The 8,607-nt window shown below is 36.0% G+C and overlaps 1 non-coding gene across 1 annotated transcript; it reads right to left on the reverse strand.

Moving 5' to 3' along the window:
• Positions 1 to 569: 569 nt before the first annotated feature.
• LOC126031221 (U1 spliceosomal RNA) lies at positions 570 to 734 on the reverse strand. The gene has a single exon (XR_007503258.1). It is a non-coding gene; the product is annotated as a U1 spliceosomal RNA (small nuclear RNA).
• Positions 735 to 8,607: the final 7,873 nt, after the last annotated feature.

Below are 8,607 nucleotides of genomic sequence, written 5' to 3' on the forward strand. Positions count from 1 at the left end.
TAAAAAAAAAAAAGAAAGCTTTGGTAGTTGTTTTTCTTTTTTCTACCTTTCTCCTTTTCACTGTTTTTAGCTGTTTTCCGTGCTTGATTATTCATGTCAATGTCTCTCGAAGATCAGTTTGGGATTGCCTTTTCTTTTTCTACTAGACCTCTGGCTAGATGATCTCATTTATTTCTATGACTTTTGAAAATCATTTATATGCTGGTGACATACAGATTTATATTTCTCACCCAGATTTTTTTTTTCGGAGCTCTAAATTTATAGATTCAGCTTGTCTATTTTCCTATTTGCATGCTGAAAACAAAGAACAACTATTCCATTTCCATTCACACCTTGCACAATCTAATTATCCCCACTGTTTTCATATTTCAAAATAATGGCACCTTCATCACCCATGACTAATGTTAGAAATCTGGAATTTCTTGACCTTTACTTTTTCTAGCCCATCATACTTAACTTATTTATACAGTTGTGTTTTCAAAATGTACATATTTAATCTGTCCATGTCACTGTTCCAAGTTACCCTTTGATTGGCTGTAGATGGAGTTTCTTGTTTTCTTTTTTCTCCGAGTGAGAGAGTGTGAACACAGTCCCCCACTACCACAAATTATGCAGTCGAGTTTCCCACACTTGGGAAAATTGCAGGTGTCATCACATCCATAGTGTAATGGATAAGCCTCACCTTGGGAAAATCACCTTCATGATCATGGTAATATGCCCTGCCAGGTAAGTATTTTAGGCATCGTTTCTTAGCACTTCTTCCTTTACTATTTTTTAAATTGTTAATTTACTTTAATTTGGCACCCGGGTTTACAAGTGTTTTAGTAGTGTTTCATACATAAAGTATTTTAGCACTACACCATCCACACAGTGTCCAATTTCTTCTCTCGTTTTCTTAGAGTCCCTTCTGCACTCCCCATAGTAAGTTTCTTTTGAAGATAAGTACTTGTTTAAATTGCCTTTGGCTTTTGTTATTTCAGCAAAATATATTCTTTATAGCCCATTTATGAGAGATATTATTCTGTGTTTTCTATCTCCTGTTTGCTAACTTCACTCAGTTGATATCCTTCTGTTCCATCCACATAACAGCAAATTTAATGAGTTAATTTCTTCTCACAGCTAAGTATTATTCTATGATGATTATTCCTAACAGTGCTCAGGGGACCACAAGCATTGATGGTTACTGAAACCCGCTTTGGCTTTAAGGCAAGATATTTAATCCCTGTACTATTTTTCCAGACCCAGTGATATTTCAACTCATGAATGAATTTTGAAATTTTAATAGGAATACTGCCTCTACTCTAAAATTGTTTTCCAATACCCAAAGTAGCTGATCTTCAGTGGTATTTTTTCTTTTCTCACTAAATGTATTGGGCTCAAATCAAAAAACTTTGCATATTTTGCTTAAAGAAAACTAAGTTACTCTATTTTTACTATTTTAATTCCAATGTATTATATATTAACTAAGTGTCAAAATTAAAACAATTGATACAGGCTAAAGAAAATGGGAATTTCTACAAAATCACTGGAAATGTACTGTCTTCATGAGCATTTCTTTTGTGATTTGCTTTTTGGTGCCAGATATCAACTACATAGTTACATGCCTTTAAACTATATCTCATGGTCACAACAATAATTTTGTTAATGATGTTATTAAAGTAAATTTTATTTTAACATTCTATTTGAGGAAAAGGTTTGTGATGCAATACCTTGTTTCAGTTGTATACCTTAAACCTGTTTCTATATGTTTAACTTTTATAAATAAGTTTATATACTTTACCATATACATAATAACTTAATGATTACCTTTTAAACACTATAGAGACATTTTATAAGGCAATATCAAGTTTATATAAAAGACTTCTTTCTTCTTAATTGAGTGAATAGGAGTTTTGATTATTTTACTTAGTAAATGTTTATCTTTGCCAATATTTTTGTCCTCTTAGACTGAATATTTTCGTCTTGAAAATTCTTGGGACCACAAAGAAAGAGCACTATTTGAATGTTATATCTTTGTATATGAAACAAATATTCAGCCAAGTACATCAATAAAAATAAAATAGGTAAAATAAAGAAGCAACTAAGATGATTTTTTAGTAATATAGTAGCATTCTAGTTCTTCGCATACTTTGCTGGTCATCAGAGTTCATTGCATTTAATACTTCAGAGATCCAGTATCTTGAATATTGCCAGAAGGTTAGTAATCTCTAGAGAATCTTGCATGAACAATTTTGTAAACATAGAGATAAAATACACCATTTCTGTTGATAAACCGCCAGACAGATATAGCCACAGGAGGAATCATTTGCTGACTCATATCCATGCAGAAACAGTGAAATGTATCCCTAAAAAGAGATGACATGATAAAGAGTCAGAAAAAGTAACAGCAGAAAAGGCTGTGGTCATTTTTGTGACAAAAATACTCTTGAAAGCAAGGGAAATATATTGACTTTCTATATTCATCTTTATTTCTTTGGGTGGACTAAGAGGAATAGGAGGAAAAAACCCTCTGTTGGGGTTTGTTTATATAATGGTACATTTGGGTGATGTCACAGAATGGATATTAAACAAGATAATTTTGGAGGGGGTCACAGCTAGCAGGGCTCGGGGATTTTTCAGGTTCTGTCCTCAGAAATCGCTACTGGCTAGCTCGGGGGACTATTTGGGGTGCCAGGATTCCAACCACCATCCATCTTGGGTCGTCCGCGTGCAAGGCAAACACCCTACCACTGTGCTATCTCTCCAGCCCCTCAACATGATAATTTTTCTTTTATTTTTATTAAAAGCATCAGTGATCACAGGCTTCATGTCACTCATTTGCCTTTTTATTCATATTTGTCCAAAACAGATCATCCAACTTATTTTAGTACTATCAAATATTGAAGAGTGTCAAAAAATGACAAAAATACAATACATACAGAAATGGTTTTAAATTATCTACTGCATATGAGATTTCCCTTGAAAATTTTAAGGTACCAAGTAAATAGTATTTTGATGGCAATGCTTGATTTTCCAAATAAAAGTACCAGAATTTTGGGTTGATCCATATATATGAGTTAAATATTCTATCATGAAGGATTATATCATGTCAGTGTGTATAAATGAATGGAAGTCAAATGATTTTTGGCCAGCTACTAAGAGTCAGGTGGAATGCTGCTCTGGGAGTTTTCCTGAGGTAATCCTCAGGAATGCATCTTTAAGCATTTCTCCATTGCCTCTCAAATACACACAAAAATGCAATACTTCAAAGGACAAAAAAGAATTTTTCAGACACTACATACATCACTACACTTCCAATAAAAAGGAGAAATCCAGGGCCAGAGAAAAGCACAGCGGTAGGACATTCGCCTTGTAAGAGGCCCATCCAGGATGGATGGTGGTTCGAATCCCCAGCATCCCATGTGATCCCCCATTTCTGCCAGGAGCGATTTCTGAGCACAAAGCTAGGAATAACCCCTGAGTACTTCTGGCATGACCCACTCACACACACACACACACACACACACACACACACACACACACACACACACAGAAATCTTTTCTTGTTCATTATTTTTTAACAACTATGATATTATTGTAGAGTTCTTTCCTTCCCATTGAAATCTCTCTGCTTCCTCTCTTTTGATGTCTTGGAAATTTGAAAACTATTTCTCTCTGGAGGGATCTCTGGGATTTCTCCCTGTGCCACAGAAATTCATTATTAAATTCTTGACCACCAAGGGTTGGAAGTGCTGGACCATGAAATGTTTTAATTTTCTAATTTGTTTTCTATTACCCAAATGAAATACATAATATAGATGTGCTTAGTAATAAGCATATCTATATTTAGTTCCAGTTTGTTGCAATGTTCCAGAGATAGCACAATATCAGATGTTTGAACTTATAATTTCCCATGTTTTCTTTTGCTGACTCAAATGTTAATAAAACCAAAATCTACTGGATGACTTCTGGTGTTTCTATGACAGCTCACTTTTACTTCTAAGATTTACTTCTAAGTTTATAGCACAGGAGTTAAACTTGGTAAAGAAAAATGCTTGATATAATTTTGGTCAAATTGATGTTTGTATTATTTTTTATGCAAGGCATACTTATCCAAAAAATATAAAACAATGATATCATGAACTTATGACTTTATATATCTATTCTATTTAGCATGGAGTTAGGTTGATATCAAATCTTCATTATAATTTGCAAAATTGAATTGCATACTAAAATTCAACTATAATTCCTCTTCTCAATATATATGGTTTTAAAATCATGTAATGATTTTTGGCCAGCTAAAATGGCAACTAAATGGCAACTAAAACATTGCAAAATCTAGTTGAGTATAAGGTGGAATTAAAACTATTGAGTATTGCATAGAACGAATCTAGAAGTGAAATTTATAGAAAATCATTGATACCCCAGCACCCCTCTACCTCCTTCCTCCAGAACTCCAGGGCTTCCCCTGGCCACATGTCTGGGCAAGCCAGCGAGGTGGGTCCCTTGGAGGAGCTTATTGGTTTCCCTAGGTTTTCCCCATTTCCCTCCAGGCTCCAGAGGAAGGGTTTGGGGTGGGGATTTTGACCTTCCGGGCTTCTAGCGCCAGAAGGATCTCCTTCCTTCCTGGGAGCTGGGAAGTTCTGCCATCATGGGGTTTGGCAGACCTCCACCATGCCAAAGGCTTCTTTAACCAGGCCTAGGAAGGGGTGAGGGACATGGGTCATCCCAGCACCCCTCTACCTCCTTCCTCCGGAACTCCAGGGCTTCCCCTGGGCCACATGCCTGAGCAAGCCAGTGAGGTGGGAATAGCAGAACAATAGGTTCTGGCTTCAGGAATTACCAGGGAAGTTTTCTTACTAAACCTGTCCAGTGTGAAACCTCATAGGGCTAGCTCCCCCGCGCAGAACACATTGACAAATATTTGGATATCATTGTGTTTCATCTATTTGTCATAATCTAAAAGCCGTCCAGGAGCTCATTTTATTCATTTACTCCTTCACTCCCATCTCCTGTTACCCCAAATTTAATCATTTTTCTGTACTAATTATTTTTGTTTTGGCCAAGGTGGATTACATATCTTTCACAGTAATTTTTTGGGTGGAGTCTGAAGCTTCAGCAGGCAACAAATCACAGCAAGGCTCCATGCTGTAGGCTTTATGGCCAAGCTAATGGGAAGATGCAGCCTCGGCTGCCCCCCACAGCCTTCTCTCTTCTTCCTCCTGGTACCCAGGGTTATTCCTGGACACCTGCTCAGGGTCCCAGCAAGTGGGTTCCCGCGAGGTGTAATTTAAAAGAGACCCCAGGCTTTCTAGTATCTGCAAGGGGCTGGGAGGGGACTGGTAAACTTCCAACTTCCAGCAATTAGGAAGCAAATGCCTCTCAGGGAGTCAGAAGCTTCAGTAGGCAACAAGTGGAGGACATGGCTCCATGTGCTCTTCGTTTGTCCAAATCACAGACCAAAGTGGTGTCTCGAAAACAGCACCCTCCCTCTGGACTGTTTCTAAAACATAAAAGGGAAATGTGTATCTCCTTTGTATATCTCAGATGTATTCCCTTAACATCTATAACTCTTTTCAAACATCCTCATATAGTGACAATTTTGCCCACTGGATTTGTTATTTGATTGTTTGATTTCCCCCCTTTGAGATCTGTTTTATGAGCAATACTGGTAGAAGAGTATCTCTGTATAGATTTCATGTTTAAACCAAGTTACAGGGAATGTTGGACTTTATTTGTTGGCCCACTGATGCACCAACAATATCTTGTGACATTGCTTCTCTTTTGCATAGGCACATTAAAATGGGAAAATATACATATACAAACAAGTTCTTATCTAATATAGATGGGAACACAAATTTGGTAATGCAATTATACCCTGAACATTGACATAGTGATTTGGCTTAGGCCTCAGAAGAATGGGCATCGCCCACACACACCTGAACAATGGATACCATCTATGGAAACAACCACAATTGTCTATAACATTACCAGGATCCAAGCCTCTACCAGGGAAGACCTACCACTGCTTTGGCAGTGACTTACTCCAAAGAGTGCTCTCAACACCCAGACAACTCAGCAAAAGCCTGCTTGCAAGGCAGATCGCTCCACATTTAATGGTATGCTGAAACTAGAGGGTGCTCCACATCAGCCTGACAACAATGAAAGAAATGCACAGAATCCAGAATCTTTAAATATAAGAATCTGATACCAACAATAGCTAAAATGTGAAAAAGCTCACTTGGACCACAGAGAATGACTCGTGTTGGACAGACTGGTATGCCTGGAACCCAGAGTTTGTCTTATGCCAATAAACTTCTGGGGTGAGGCCTATTTTTAATCAGGTCAAGGATTTTTTTTCCATTTTCCCATTTTTCTGGACCTATGCAAACAACGGCGATGGCCACTATCACGCCTTTACTATAATTTTTTACTCTTATCCTTTAAGAAAAAAAATACAATTTACTGAACTTAAAAACAAATAACTGTAGTAGAATGCCTGTCTCGAATACAGGCAGGGGATGGGAAGAGGGTAGGGGGGAATGTTACACTGGTGAAAGGGGGTGTTCTGTTTGTGACTGTAACCCAACTATGATCATGTTACTTAAATAAAAAATATATTTAAAAAAAGAAAATTATTGATAAATATCAAGATTAGTTCTATTTATATGGATTATCATTTAATACTTTTAATTTAACAATTTACAACCTACACTGCTACTGGCCTATTTGTATAAGTGTAACCTACTCTGTTACTGGCCTACTTTGAAAATAATTAAAATTATTATAGATTAGGTAATAAAATTATAATACCATTTAAGCTTATAAATAGTAATGTACAAAAATGCTTCTTACGAGGCCAGAGAGATAGTATGGAGGTGGGGCATTTGCCTTGCATGTAGAAGGACGGTGGTTGGAAATTTAGCATCCCTTATGGTCCCCTGAGCCTGCCAGGAGCAATTTCTGACCATAGAGCCTGGAGTAACCCCTCAATGCTGCTGAATGTGATAAAACAAACAAACAAACGAACAAAAAAAGATGTTTCTCACCATCACCACTATGTACCCTCTGGTACAATTTTCTTTATTTTTAACCAATATCTCCATTGTTTTTATATAAGTAGTGTAACCCATGGCTCAGGTTTTATCATTTTTGTAGATAGTCTGTATCTTTGTGTTGTCTTTATATCCAGATGAATGGGGTCATACAGCATTTATTCTTCTCCTTTATTCTTTCACTTAACGTGATAACTTCTAGTAAAAAAATTTATGGTTTCATCTTATACCTGGAAACTAATATTGCAAGTCTTAATATCGGTGATTTTTTTCATTATTATGCAACTACATTTTGTCCCTTTAAAAATGAAGTTTTTAATTATCTGATAAATTGAATTTAATATTATTTTTAAATAATAGCTAAGATAGTCATAACATTATCAATGTTTATACTTTTAATTTAGAGTTTTGAACTCTTTAATAATACTATTTAAACATTGTGATAACAAGATTGTTCATAATACAGTTGGATTTTTTTCCCTATAGTTACAAAACTGCTTATGACTGCCATTCAGAATATAATGTCAACACCATTCACCAGTGCACATCTCTGGCCTAAAATGTCTCCAGTTTTCCTTCAGCCACCCACCTTGCCTACCTTTGAGGCAGATATATTTATCCAATCTCTATATCTTTTCTCTCTTTAAATCTTTTTCTTTTGTCTTTTTAAACACTGAGGTTTACAGTATTATTATTGAAGGGTATTGAGCATCCAGATGTTGACCTGAGTGATTATTTTCAACTATCACTGTCATAGTGGTAAGTTTTCTGCTCTAAATGCGCTTCTGAGTTCTATTTGTAGCAAACTTTCTACCAGAAACTGGAGCTCCTGACTACAGCCTCTATTGTTTCTACCATATTACATAATTTTTATATTCTAAAAATGAGTGATAATTATATGTCTATACCCTCTCTCTGCCGTTTTTGCTCAGCATAATGATGGGCATATCCATCTATGTATAAGCAAATTTAACAACTTTATTTTTCCTAACACCTGAGTAGTAGTCCATTGTGTTGATGTTGCACAATTTCATTATCCACTCATCTGTTCTTAGGCACTTGGGTTGTTTCCAGATTCTGTTAATAGTATAGTACTGCAGTGAACATAGAAATTCAGAGGAATTTTCTGTATTATGTTTTAGAGCTCTTAGGGTTTATTTCTAGAAGTAATATTGCTGGATCCCATGGAAGTTCAATTTCTTGTTATTTTGAGTAATAACCATGTTGTTTTCCAAAAAGGCAAGACCAGTCTACATTCCCACCAGCAGTGAATGAGAATTCCTTTCTCCTTACATCTGGGTCAGCATTGATTGTTCTTGGTCTTTGTGATGCATGTCAGTCTCTGTGGTGTGAGATTTTCTTTATTGTTTTGATTTTAATCTTTCTGATAGTTATTATGAATGTGGAACAATTTATGTGCCTTTGTCCATTTATATTTCTTCTTTGAGGAAATTTCTATTTGTTTTTTCTCCACATGTTTAGATGGGGTTATATATTTTTCTTGCAAAAAAACAGTGCCATATATGTATGTGCATATATATCTTAGATATTATTTCCTTATAAACTGGTTATT

The sequence above is a fragment of the Suncus etruscus genome, chromosome 1 (assembly GCF_024139225.1).
Source record: "Suncus etruscus isolate mSunEtr1 chromosome 1, mSunEtr1.pri.cur, whole genome shotgun sequence".
Lineage (NCBI taxonomy): Eukaryota > Metazoa > Chordata > Mammalia > Eulipotyphla > Soricidae > Suncus > Suncus etruscus.